Consider the following 14,650-nt stretch of genomic DNA (forward strand, 5'->3'; position numbering starts at 1 on the left):
TATCAACCCTCACCACTAGAGGAACACTGAGAATATCCCATAAGGGACCCTAGGCTACAGGCATCACAAATCAGGCAACATTATCATGAATTCCTGAAGATCCCTAGCCTAACTCTAGCATGCTGTTCTATCAAGCTCAATAAAACAAATATCACGTATGGTATCTTGGGGTTACTTACTGGCTCCGGCTGATCGTACCTCCGCGTCCTCCTTTTACCAAATTTGAAAACCATTTTAATTTCTCTTTTTAAAATCCTCCTCGATTTGAGACTGGAGTCACACGAATGTTTCCCCAATTCACTCAAACCAAGGCTCTGATACCAACTTGTAACATCCAAAATTTCAAAACAATTAAAACTTTTCAAAATCACCCATTTTATTAACATTGTTGTAATAAGGTTTTCAATACATTATTAAACAGAGTAATTTCCCAGGTTCATATCATAAAACACCAACGCGAGGAACAGTACGATCACGCCTTTGCCTTGCCACAGACTCCTGAGAACCTGAAACATAAAACCACAACTGTAAGCCCGAAAGCTTAGTGAGATACCCCCAGAATACCAACCACGTATACGCCTTTCCAGGCCCTGACCTTCCGGTCCATGTGTCTCAGGGGACTTCTGTCCCTGCTGGGTAAACCTTCCGGTCCTACCCACACCGACCTTCCGGTCCATCACACAACATAATCGCCTTCCGGCCCATAACATATTGCCTTCCGGCCCATAACACATTGCCTTCCGGCCCATAACATATATTGCCTTCCGGCCCATAAGCATAAAATGCACATATAACATATCAAGCAATCATATAGCAGTTCATAGACAACAATCGATTAACAGATCACATATCATAGCATTACTCTAACAAGATACCGGTCTAGCCGGTCACTATCATAACATTACCCTATGAACCAGTCAACATACTAAATGCATACATACGCCTTTCCAGGCCATGACCTTCCGGTCCACATAGTAACGCCTTCCGGCCTGTAACATATAATGACAACTACCCGGATTTCCATCCGATAAAAAGGGTCGGCCTTTGCGCCATAAACCCTAGCGATATAGTGAGGATAACTCACCTCGAAACTGCCGACTGAACAGATAGCTCAAGCTGCTCTGATCACTGATACGATCTCCACCTCTGGACAGCCTCCAATGTACTGAACTCAAACAATAAACAACAATTACCAAAATACCCCTGGAACCACTGGTCAATCCTTGGTCAAAGACAAGGTCAAAGTCAACCCCTGACTGACCCTACTCGCCGAGTCAACCCTATGACTCGCCGAGTCCCATACTCAAAACTTTGCTTAACCCGCGACCTAACTCGCCGAGTCACCCCCAAGACTCGCCGAGTTCAACGACTCTGAGTCCACTCGCTCTTGACTCACCGATTCCTTAAAATTCCCTTTGTACACGTCGAGTATCCCCTTTTTACTCGACGAGTTCCTCCTGGAAGAATCGTGGGGCCACCCCGACTCAACTCGCCGAGTCTGACGAACAACTCGACGAGTCCCAGTTATTCTTCAAGCTACTCGCTGAGTCTGTTCATCAGACTCGTCGAGTCCATGCCATGCAGTCGATCAAACTGCTTCCTGAGGTAAGTATTGTCCCGAAATACACAAGCATGGGACCTTCTGGACCTCTAAGGTCCTAATACAGTGTTATAGTCGTTTGGGGGACTAGGGTAACACTTAATCTAATCACAAAGGGGTTCCATAAACCCTAATTCCATGACACATCAACATAGCAGAGCATAATTCGAATTCTTACCTGAATAATGTGCTCTCTGCGTCCCCAAATCCTCAGAACGTGACTCCCTTGCTGTTCCTTTAGCCAAGCCCTTCTCTTCCTTGCACCACAACCCTTCCAAGATCAACAATGGCCCTTAAACTTTGCTCTAGATGCACCCAATTGATTTAGGGTTCTTCTCAGAAGGCCAAAATGAACAATGACGGCCAATAAGTGCCTCTTATACGTCCCAACCCTGAACAGTTAGGGTTTTCGCTAAACAGCGTCGACTCGCCGAGTCCATATCTGGACTCGTCGAGTCCAGTCGCGAACCCGCGACCAAGTCTGCGATCCTACTCGGCGATTCTAGGCTCCAACTCGCCGAGTCCCCTCTTAAATCACCCCCAAAAACATAATTATATCAATATCTGAAATTCCGGGCTGTTACACCACTATACACTATTTTAGTGTGAAATATTTAGGGTTATTATTTGTGTTGGCCTCGACAACCACCAAATTTTTGGCGCCGTTGCCGGGGATTGGTTTTGATTTAATCAGTTTGTTTCTCTATGCCTACATCTCATTGTGTAGGTAATCTAATTTAAAAACCCGAAATTAAAAAAAAGTATGATTTGGAAATGAACACTCCTTGCACCGAAGACCAACTTTCTGAGCTAGCTCAGTTAGTTATGATGATTGAAAGTAACCAAAGTGTGCAGCCCACACCTCTTCTTTGTGATTTTTGCGCCCAAAATGGACATCATTCCGACATGTGTCCATATTTACAAGGAGAATGGGAAGAAGTGCAAGAGAAAGGAAGCTACTACCGGTCAAACCAATGGAGTTATGATCAGCCTCAACATGATCAATGGTGGGACAACAACCAAGTTTGGGGAAATAACCATTACCAAAACCCATACCAAACATGGGGAAATAACCAATACCAACCAACTCCACTGTTCCAAGAACCCTATCCTTACCCTCCTCAACAAACTGAAACGCCAAGCATGTCCTTAGAGGACATTGTGAAAAGCATTGCCACTTCTACCCAAATTTTCCAGGAAACAACTCAAGCTAGCCTCAAAAGCTTAGAGCAACAAATAACACAAATTGCTCAATCAATTAGTATAATGGAAGCTCAAGAAAAAATACCATCTGAAAAGAGCCCATCGCATAGCGCATGTTCCATTCCTTTGAATGATGAGAAAATTTTTGATGGCCCAAGAGTGTTATATGAAGAAGAGGAAGAAGAAGTAGAAGTGGAAGAGGTTGTTAAAGAAGAAGAAGAAATTGAAAAAGCTGACAATGAAACTATAGAGGAAGTGATATGGGTTAATGAAAGAGAGGTTGAGCCACCCACTACCATTGAGAAACTAACTCCACTGGTAGACCAACCACAAGAGCCAGAAGCGATAAATTTGTCGGACTCTTCAAAGGATACGTATCACAAGAAAGAAGATGCCCAACCGGTCACCTACTCAAAAACCATGTCCAAGAGTTTAGAAAAGAAGGAAGAGTTGGTCACCTTAATGAACAAGTACAAGAAAGAATATGGTTGGATGATTGCTATTATCAAAGGTCTGAGTCCGGTATGGTTCTCCCGTAAAAAGAAAGTCAAATACAAGAAAAGAATCCCAATGGAGGTGTGGAAATTAAAAAATGTCGACACGGGGAAAATTTACAAGGTTAATGGACATCGATTGAAGCCATTCAATGAAGTTTTTTATTCAAATGTCCAAGATGTCGTCTATTTGGACGCCCTAAAGTGTTAAAGTGAAGTTTGGAGGCGTCTCGCCAAAGACGTTAAAGAATGGCATTTTTGGAACGCATTGTGTTTTCGTGTTTTTAATTTCAATAAATGAGTTTTGAAGATACTTTTGGGATTCAAAAGAGTTTTTTTTTGAAGAAATCAAGAGTTTCTAGGTGTTTGGGGCCTTCCAAAGCAAGAACGGGTGAAAAACGAAGAAAAATGAAGCAAAAATGAAGATCAGGATCAGGGGGTTGCGCGACCCGCGTGCTGTTGCGCGGGTGGGTTGCGCGGCCAGGTGTGATGAAGCGACATTGGCCCAAGACTTAACTGCTAGGTCTGCGTGACCCGCATGCTACACTGCGCGACCCGCGCACTTTGCTGGTCAATTTGGGCTATTTTTGGTTATTATTTGACCAAGTGTTGACCAAAGGTTTTAATGAGTTGACCTTTTGACTTTTCTTGACCAACATTGACCGAAATTGACCCTTTTTGACCCATAGATTAAAATGTTCAGCTTCGCTTCTTCCTCATTTAATCATCTGGACCTCCCACTCCATTCCTCTCATATAACCTTCCAGCACCCACCTCGCCGGAAAATTCAAGATTGTCTGAGTTCTACTGGTCGTAATTTCACGAAACCACCGCCACAAACATCTCCCGTCATCCAATCCTCCGATTTAGGTCATTTTTGCCCTTACCTTAAGCATTGAGGACAATGCTTGTTCTTAAGCTTGGGGTGGGGCATTTCATTTTCCTTTTATATTTTTTTTTCATGCATTTTTAATTAGGTTGCATAACATTTTAGATTTAAGCCCAAATCCCTTCAAATGAAGTCCTAGAAGTTACCATTTAGTCCCTGCCTTCATAATATTTACGAATCTGATCTGAAACTTACACTTTTAACCCTAATCTCTTAAAGTGTGACAATTAGCTCCTCAAGCTCAACTTTTGAAATATAATTATTTATTTTAGGGCTACTATTCATTCATTAACTTATTTATTTATCTAATAATTAAACAGGGTGTTACATCAGGTAATAACATTAAGGGAAATGGGAAAGCTGTATAATCTGGAAGAATTACTATGTCGCAAGTTTCACCATATTCAAGGTTCTTGGTTATCAAATACTCCATTAACACCTACAAAAAACTTGAACAGATAATGCTAGATGCTACAAAATAAATATACTAAAATACATGCAACCAAGATGGTAGGTTTCTTCAAATGTCTATCTTCAGGGGTGAGTAATGGTGGTGTGTGTATATGTAAAGAGAGAGAGAGAGAGGGTGAGTATCAGAATAGAACCGGTAATCATCTTCCCCATCTTCAATCACAAATAAATTAAGAGAAATAGAAAATTAAAAAGAATAAAAAATGAAATTTACCTTAGATAACATCATAAATCCAAACCAAATTAGAAGAAACTTTTAGTATTCAACCTACCATAGATCCAACCTGCAACCAATCGAAACTAGGAAAATCGAAACTCATCGTCTTTGTCTGAGAAGGAAAAGTGGATTGGGGCAAGGAGTAGAACGGTGGATAAAGGTGTAAAGGAAGGTATACATTATTGCGATTTCATGCTTCTTACAAATGATTTTGTGGATTTTTGAGATCACAAGCACATTGAGATTTTAGTAGGTAGGTTTGCAAGATGATTGGCAGAGCCTTAAGAAACAGAGGGTTATCTTGTCACCGCCATATCTATCACGACCTCCTCCAAATCTCTTACCCTAGTGATTGGAATGTCATCTTCGCTAACATGTATCATAAATCAATGATGTAGGTAAGCATGCAAGCAATTAAGAAAACCAAAATGAACGAAGAAGAAAAAAAGAATGAAGAGAGTAATGGTGGTGGTTGTGTTAACTGATGATGGAGATCACAGGGGCAACGTCTTTCACTTTTCGAGAGAATAAAATGAGACAGTGTTCTGGAATCATATAAGGAGATGGGGCCGAGATATTTGGGAATTTTGGGGTTTAAGGTTGAATCTAACTATCCCACCTTAATCAACGCCTGGTTTTTGCGGAGATAGCAGGATTCAACTCATTCAAGAAGACTCGATCAATCAGGGATTAAGAGGCTAGGTCAAAAGGTTGAGAGAAATAAGGAAACCTCCGCATTGAATCTCCCCCTTCTTATCTTGACTTTTTTACTTCTGTTGACTAAATATGATTAAGTATTTTGACTGCATAAACGGTTTGTATATATATATTGCAATACAATCATGTACCTCTTAAAATTCAGCAAAGCATGCTAAATGCTTATTAATATATAAAGATTCATGCTTTTTACAAATGATTTTGTGGATTTTTGAGATTACACACACATAGAGATTTCAGTCGGTACGTTTTCAAGATGACTGGCAGAGCCTTAAGAAACAAAGGGCTATCTTGTCACCGCCATATCTATCACCACCACCTCCAAATCTCTTACCCTAGTGATCGGGATGTCCTCTATGCTAAAATGTATCGTAATTCAATGACGCAGGTAAGCAAGTAAGCAATTAAGAAAACCAAAATAAACGAAGAAGAAAAAAAAGAATGAAGAGTGTGGTGGTGGTGGTGGTGGTTGTGTTAACAAATGATGGAGATCATGTTAACTGATGATGGAGATCACAGGGGCTACATATTTCATTTTCCGAGGGAATAAAATGAGAGAGTGTATTGGAATCATATAGTGAGATAGGGCCGAGATATTTAAGAATTTTGGGGTTTAAGGTTGAATGAAACCATCCGACCTTAATCAATGCCTGGTTTTTGCCAAGATAACAGGATTCAACTCATTCAAGAAGACTCGATAAATCAGGGATTAAGAGGCTAGGTCAAAAGCTTGAGAGAAATAAGGAAACCTCCGCATTGAATCTCTCCTTTCTTATCTTGACTTTTTTACTTCTGTTGACTAAATATGATTAAGTATTTTGACTGCATAAACGGTTTGTATATATATTGCAATACAATCGTGTACCTCTTAAAATTCAGCAAAGCATGCTAAATGCTTATTAATATATAAAGATTCATGCTTTTTACAAATGATTTTGTGGATTTTTGAGATTAGACACACATAGAGATTTCAGTCGGTACGTTTTCAAGATGACTGGCAGAGCCTTAAGAAACAAAGGGCTATCTTGTCACCGCCATATCTATCACCACCACCTCCAAATCTCTTACCCTAGTGATCGGGATGTCCTCTATGCTAACATGTATCATAATTCAATGACGCAGGTAAGCAAGTAAGCAATTAAGAAAACCAAAATAAACGAAGAAGAAAAAAAAGAATGAAGAGTGTGGTGGTGGTGGTGGTGGTTGTGTTAACAGATGATGGAGATCATGTTAACTGATGATGGAGATCACAGGGGCAACGTCTTTCACTTTTCGAGAGAATAAAATGAGACAGTGTTTTGGAATCATATAAGGAAATGGGGCCGAGATATTTGGGAATTTTGGGGTTTAAGGTTGAATCTAACTATCCCACCTTAATCAACGCCTGGTTTTTGCGGAGATAGCAGGATTCAACTCATTCAAGAAGACTCGATCAATCAGGGATTAAGAGGCTAGGTCAAAAGCTTGAGAGAAATAAGGAAACCTCCGCATTGAATCTCCCTCTTCTTATCTTGACTTTTTTACTTCTGTTGACTAAATATGATTAAGTATTTTGACTGCATAAACGGTTTGTATATATATTGCAATACAATCGTGTACCTCTTAAAATTCAGCAAAACATGCTAAATGCTTATTAATATATAAAGATTCATGCTTTTTACAAATGATTTTGTGGATTTTTGAGATTACACACATATAGAGATTTCAGTCGGTACGTTTTCAAGATGACTGGCAGAGCCTTAAGAAACAAAGGGCTATCTTGTCATCGCCATATCTATCACCACCACCTCCAAATCTCTTACCCTAGTGATCGGGATGTCCTCTATGCTAAAATGTATCGTAATTCAATGACACAGGTAAGCAAGTAAGCAATTAAGAAAACCAAAATAAACGAAGAAGAAAAAAAAAAAGAATGAAGAGTGTGGTGGTGGTGGTGGTGGTTGTGTTAACAGATGATGGAGATCATGTTAACTGATGATGGAGATCACAGGGGCTACATCTTTCATTTTCCGAGGGAATAAAATGAGAGAGTGTATTGGAATCATATAGTGAGATAGGGCCGAGATATTTGGGAATTTTGGGGTTTAAGGTTGAATGTAACCATCCCACCTTAATCAATGCTTGGTTTTTGCCGAGATAACAAGATTCAACTCATTCAAGAAGACTCGATAAATCAGGGATTAAGAGGCTAGGTCAAAAGCTTGAGAGAAATAAGGAAACCTTCGCATTGAATCTTTCCCTTCTTATCTTGACTTTTTTACTCGTGTTGACTGAATATGATTAAGTATTTTGACTGCATAAACTGTTTGTATATATTGCAATACAATCTTGTACCTCTTAAAAATCAACAAAACATGCTAATTGTTTATTAAGGTACAAAGATTCGTGCTTTTTACAAATGATTTTGTGGATTTTTTAGATCATGTGCACATAGAGATTTTAGTTGGTAGGTTTTCATGATGATTGGTAGAGCCTTAAGAAATAGAGGGCTATCTTGTCCCCGCCATATTTATCACGACCTCCTCCAAATCTCTTATCCTAGTGATCGGGATGTCCTCTTTGCTAACATGTATCGTAAATCAATGACGCAGGTAAGCATGTAAGCAATTAAGAAAACCAAAATGAACGAAGAAGAAAAAAAAAGAATGAAGAGTGTGGTGGTGGTGGTGGTGGTTGTGTTAACAAATGATGGAGATCATGTTAACTGATGATGGAGATCACAGGGGCTACATATTTCATTTTCCGAGGGAATAAAATGAGAGAGTGTATTGGAATCATATAGTGAGATAGGGCCGAGATATTTAAGAATTTTGGGGTTTAAGGTTGAATGAAACCATCCGACCTTAATCAATGCCTGGTTTTTGCCAAGATAACAGGATTCAACTCATTCAAGAAGACTCGATAAATCAGGGATTAAGAGGCTAGGTCAAAAGCTTGAGAGAAATAAGGAAACCTCCGCATTGAATCTCTCCTTTCTTATCTTGACTTTTTTACTTCTGTTGACTAAATATGATTAAGTATTTTGACTGCATAAACGGTTTGTATATATATTGCAATACAATCGTGTACCTCTTAAAATTCAGCAAAGCATGCTAAATGCTTATTAATATATAAAGATTCATGCTTTTTACAAATGATTTTGTGGATTTTTGAGATTAGACACACATAGAGATTTCAGTCGGTACGTTTTCAAGATGACTGGCAGAGCCTTAAGAAACAAAGGGCTATCTTGTCACCGCCATATCTATCACCACCACCTCCAAATCTCTTACCCTAGTGATCGGGATGTCCTCTATGCTAACATGTATCATAATTCAATGACGCAGGTAAGCAAGTAAGCAATTAAGAAAACCAAAATAAACGAAGAAGAAAAAAAAGAATGAAAAGTGTGGTGGTGGTGGTGGTGGTGGTTGTGTTAACAGATGATGGAGATCATGTTAACTGATGATGGAGATCACAGGGGCAACGTCTTTCACTTTTCGAGAGAATAAAATGAGACAGTGTTTTGGAATCATATAAGGAAATGGGGCCGAGATATTTGGGAATTTTGGGGTTTAAGGTTGAATCTAACTATCCCACCTTAATCAACGCCTGGTTTTTGCGGAGATAGCAGGATTCAACTCATTCAAGAAGACTCGATCAATCAGGGATTAAGAGGCTAGGTCAAAAGCTTGAGAGAAATAAGGAAACCTCCGCATTGAATCTCCCTCTTCTTATCTTGACTTTTTTACTTCTGTTGACTAAATATGATTAAGTATTTTGACTGCATAAACGGTTTGTATATATATTGCAATACAATCGTGTACCTCTTAAAATTCAGCAAAACATGCTAAATGCTTATTAATATATAAAGATTCATGCTTTTTACAAATGATTTTGTGGATTTTTGAGATTACACACATATAGAGATTTCAGTCGGTACGTTTTCAAGATGACTGGCAGAGCCTTAAGAAACAAAGGGCTATCTTGTCACCGCCATATCTATCACCACCACCTCCAAATCTCTTACCCTAGTGATCGGGATGTCCTCTATGCTAAAATGTATCGTAATTCAATGACGCAGGTAAGCAAGTAAGCAATTAAGAAAACCAAAATAAACGAAGAAGAAAAAAAAAGAATGAAGAGTCTGGTGGTGGTGGTGGTGGTTGTGTTAACAGATGATGGAGATCATGTTAACTGATGATGGAGATCACAGGGGCTACATCTTTCATTTTCCGAGGGAATAAAATGAGAGAGTGTATTGGAATCATATAGTGAGATAGGGCCGAGATATTTGGGAATTTTGGGGTTTAAGGTTGAATGTAACCATCCCACCTTAATCAATGCTTGGTTTTTTCCGAGATAACAAGATTCAACTCATTCAAGAAGACTCGATAAATCAGGGATTAAGAGGCTAGGTCAAAAGCTTGAGAGAAATAAGGAAACTTCTGCATTGAATCTCTCCCTTCTTATCTTGACTTTTTTTTACTTTTGTTGACTAAATATGATTAGGTATTTTGACTGCATAACCAGTTTGTATATATTGCAATACAATCTTGTACCTCTTAAAATTCAGCAAAACATGCTAAATGCTTATTAAGGTATAAAGATTCATGCTTGACTTTTTTACTTTTGTTGACTAAATATGATTAAGTATTTTGACTGCATAAACTGTTTGTATATATTGCAATACAATCTTGTACCTCTTAAAATTCAGCAAAACATGCTAAATGCTTATTTAGGTATAAAGCTTTGTGCTTTTTAGAAATGATTTTGTGGATTTTTTAGATCACACGCACATAGAGATTTTAGTAGTTAGGTTTTCAAGATGATTGGCAGAGCCTTAAGAAACAGAGGGCTATCTTGTCACCGCCATATCTATCAAGACCTCTTCCAAATCTCTTACCCTGGTGATCAGGATGTCCTATGTGCTAACATGTATCGTAAATCAATGACGCAGGTAAGCATGTAAGTAATTAAGAAAACGAAAATGAACAAAGAAGAAAAAAAAAAGAATGAAGAGTTTGGTGGTGGTGGTTGTGTTAACTGATGATGGAGATCATGTTAACTGATGTCGGAGATCACAGGGGCGACATCTTTCATTTTCCGAAAGAATAAAATGAGAGAGTGTATTGGAATTATATAAGGAGATGGGGCCAAGATATTTGGGAATTTTGGGGTTTAAGGTTGAATGTAACTATCCCACCGTATTCAACTCATTCAAGAAAACTCGATCAATCAGGGATTAAGAGGCTAGGTCAAAAGTTCGAGAGAAATAAGGAAACCTCCGCATTGAATCTCTCCTTTCTTATCTTGACATTTTCACTTCCGTTGACTAAATATGATTAAGTATTTTGACTGCATAAACTGTTTGTATATATTGCAATACAATCTTGTAACTCTTAAAATTCAACAAACCATGCTAAATATTTATTAATTAAGGTATAAAGATATATACTCTTTCAGCATTGCGGACACAAAAACATGTCTTGCTTGGTGGTATGGGAGTTGATATTTATATGTTTGGATCACAGATTCGAATCCCCCCCCCCCCCCCCCCCCCCCCCCAACCCTATCTCTTGGTCTAGACATTCATTTTTTTTAACAAGGTTAAAAACTTGATGGCGTGGCTACGACGTTACCATGAATACCTAGACCTAGTTAGCGCCACATAAGTCGGTAACCTGCCTTAGTAGGTAAAAGGTAAAGACTAGGTGAAGGGAAAAAATGAATAATTTTGTAAAATATAAATTATTAACCCATCAAAAATCGTTAAAGAGACAAAAACCAATAAAATTTACAAAACTTATGGACTTTTATGTCAATCTCCCTATAAAAATAATAAGTGACAAATTAAATATGGCGGGTCTGAACTCCCAGTTATCGCTTAGGTCACATGGCAACACCACTTGCTGATTTTACATGAAAAAAATCAGAGCGTAAAGACCACGTCGTTTGAAAGAAGTCTTGAGAGCTGTTTGCTACATGGCTGCGACTGCTCTTTGTGGCCACAAACCAAACAGGGCTTCCGATCCATTTCTATCCAAGAGAGTCCGTCATTATTATGGTTCTTTTTCTCTCTCACTGTTCTTTCTCCTTACACCTACTACGTATTGAATATCAAGACCTGATAGGCCCCCCTTTTTATAGACTGGATCCAACTCAGTCAATACCCATTTTCAAAAGTATTCTCTATTGCGCTGGTATAGGCTAGCTGCTAGCACACTTCCTCATTCATGCATATTCCTTTAATTTCCAAGAACAACTTTTGTAGCAAGTTTCCAAGGTCATGGTCGTCTCAAGGTCAAGAAGCCATCTGATTACATACATTCTGCTGGTTTTGATCCCTAATGCAGCTTCAATTACCTTTAATTTGCCAAATATCCGTCCAGAGAATCAGAACCTGGACATAAGAACAGAAGGCGATGGAGCTTATATCTCCGACAGTGGAATTCAGGTGACCCCAGATGGAATTGGTTCTATTCGCAGTCAGAAAGCAGGCAGGGCTACATACATCAAACCATTTCATCTTTGGGACAACAGATCTAAAGAGCTTGCAAGCTTCTCTACCAATTTCACCTTCCAGATTGATTCATATGGGGATTCAATTTATGCTGATGGCCTCACCTTCTTCCTGGCAGAGAATAATTCCGTTATATGTCGCGGTGGTGCCATGGGGCTTCCGGTCAACGCAACAACCATTGTTGCCACAAACCCGTTTGTTGCAGTAGAGTTTGATACTTATTTTGATGATGGTTGGGACCCAGTAGGTGACCATGTAGGTATCAGTATTAGTTCTCTTACTTCTGTTAGGCATCATGATTGGCGTAGTAATATAACTGGTGGGGAGGTGTGTCAAGCTTGGATAACATATGATTCTGTTTCAAAAAATCTTAGCGTTTCTTTCACTGGTTTTAAAGATGATAAGCCGCTTGTGTACACAGTTGATCTCAGGAATGAGTTGCCAGAATGGGTTATTTTCGGGTTTTCAGCTGCAACTGGAGATTTATTTGAGAAAAATAACGTAAAATCTTGGAGTTTCACGAGTTCTGATTTACAGGTTGATGAAAACAAGACAATGTCAACAAACCCACACCCAACAGTGAGCCTGCGCCCCCACCCGAACCCGAACATGACCTCGAACCCCAGCCAAGATCCAGTGGATCACAACAACAGCATGGTGCGATTGGTAATTCCATTAGTGGTTGCAGTTGCTTTGTTTGCTGTGCTTGCCTTTGTGCTATGGAGGTGGAAGAAAAAGAAAAGTCTGAAAGATGAAGATAATGAACTCGGATTTGATATTGATATGAACTACGAATTCGAAATGGGCACCGGAGCAAAAAGATTTTCTTACCAAGAATTAACTCATTCGACAAGTGAATTTTCCGAGAATGAGAAGCTTGGTGAAGGAGGTTTTGGTGGGGTTTACAGAGGTTTCTTGAAAGATTCCAACACGTATATCGCAGTGAAAAGGGTGTCAAAGAGTTCCAAACAGGGGATCAAGGAGTATGCATCGGAAGTAAAGATCATAAGCCGATTGAGGCACAGAAACCTTGTCCAACTCATAGGTTGGTGCCACGAGAAAGGCGTGCTCCTCCTTGTTTATGAGTTTATGGAAAACGGAAGTTTAGATTCACATCTCTTTAAGGCAAAAAGCTTGTTGACATGGGGGACAAGGTATAAAATAGCCCGTGGGCTTGCCGCTGCTTTAATGTATCTACATGAAGAATGGGAGCAATGTGTTTTGCATAGAGATATCAAATCGAGTAATGTGATGTTGGATTCAAATTTCAATGCTAAGCTTGGCGACTTTGGATTAGCTAAGTTGGTTGACCACGAGAAAGGCTCACACACAACAATGTTGGCTGGAACCTTGGGTTACATGGCTCCAGAATGTGTAGTAACTGGGAAAGCAACCAAAGAATCCGATGTATTCAGCTTTGGAGTTGTTGCGCTGGAAATAGCTTGTGGGCGAAAACCCATTGAGTACTTGGTTCCGGAAAAACAAATAAGATTAGTACAATGGGTTTGGGAGCTCTATGGGAGCGGGACACTTTTGGAAGCGGTTGATCCAGGTTTAGGGTTAGATTTTGAGGAAGAAGAAGTAAAGCGGTTGATGATCCTTGGGTTATGGTGTGTGCACCCTGACTCTGATTTTCGTCCATCAATGAGACAAGCAATTCAAGTACTAAACTCAGAAGCATCCCTACCTATACTCCCCTCAAAGATGCCAGTGGCCTCTTATGTGTCTTCGCCCATTTCTTCTTCATATAGCGATGCATCCATCGTCAAAACCCAATCATCATGAAGCAACAAATTTGACAAAGGTCGTTCCTAATATCAAAAACCAAGCTTACGTCTAGTGGTCTTAGCATTATTATAACTATTGTGGTATTTTTGTGTAATCTAGTGATTAATATTGTCGTTAGAAACAGAAACAGATGATTGATTTTGAAGGTCCCTTGCGAAAATAAAAAATAGGCTCCAATTGTATTTGTTTTATGTAATCAAAACTTATTTATATATAAGTCGATAATTTGTATAAAACTAACCAAAACAAAAGCTGTCAATATATATTGAAAAAGCCTTAAACGACACTATCTATTGTGTGTCTATGTTTGTGGAGGTGTGCGTGTTCATTGAGAGTGATATAAATGCAATATATATTATATAATTGGCTCTCTCCAGCTTTATTTCTGTTCGCCAATTGTTTCGTAACAAATATATGTCATTCTTTCTATTAGCCAATTTTCTTATACAAGTCGTACTGTTATAGGTTCCTATTCTTTATACTATTGTTGTCGGTCAGTAGAAAATTACCGTTTTGAAGATCACATCCGTTCAAGCTCCCCCAAGTTTCAATCACAACCGTAATAACTAGGGTGTTCAAAAATATCCGCGTCCGAACTTCCGATCTGAAAAACCCAAAAATCCAAAACAAAATTATCCGAAAATTCGGATATCCGGAATTTCGGATATCCGAAACTCATATATCCGAATTTTCAGATTCGGATACGGATATTAGTTTTATGAGTTTTCGGATATTTCGGATATCCGAATATCCGAAATAAAATGCATAC

The 14,650-nt window shown here is 39.1% G+C and overlaps 1 pseudogene; it reads left to right on the forward strand.

Annotated features, from left to right (window-relative positions):
- Nucleotides 1–11,533: 11,533 nt before the first annotated feature.
- Nucleotides 11,534–14,098, forward strand: LOC145073352 (L-type lectin-domain containing receptor kinase IX.1 pseudogene; annotated as a pseudogene).
- The last annotated feature ends 552 nt before the right edge of the window (nt 14,099–14,650 follow it).

The sequence above is a fragment of the Lactuca serriola genome, chromosome 9, assembly GCF_051521515.1.
Source record: "Lactuca serriola cultivar US96UC23 chromosome 9, Lser_US96UC23_V15, whole genome shotgun sequence".
Taxonomy (NCBI): Eukaryota; Viridiplantae; Streptophyta; class Magnoliopsida; order Asterales; family Asteraceae; genus Lactuca; species Lactuca serriola.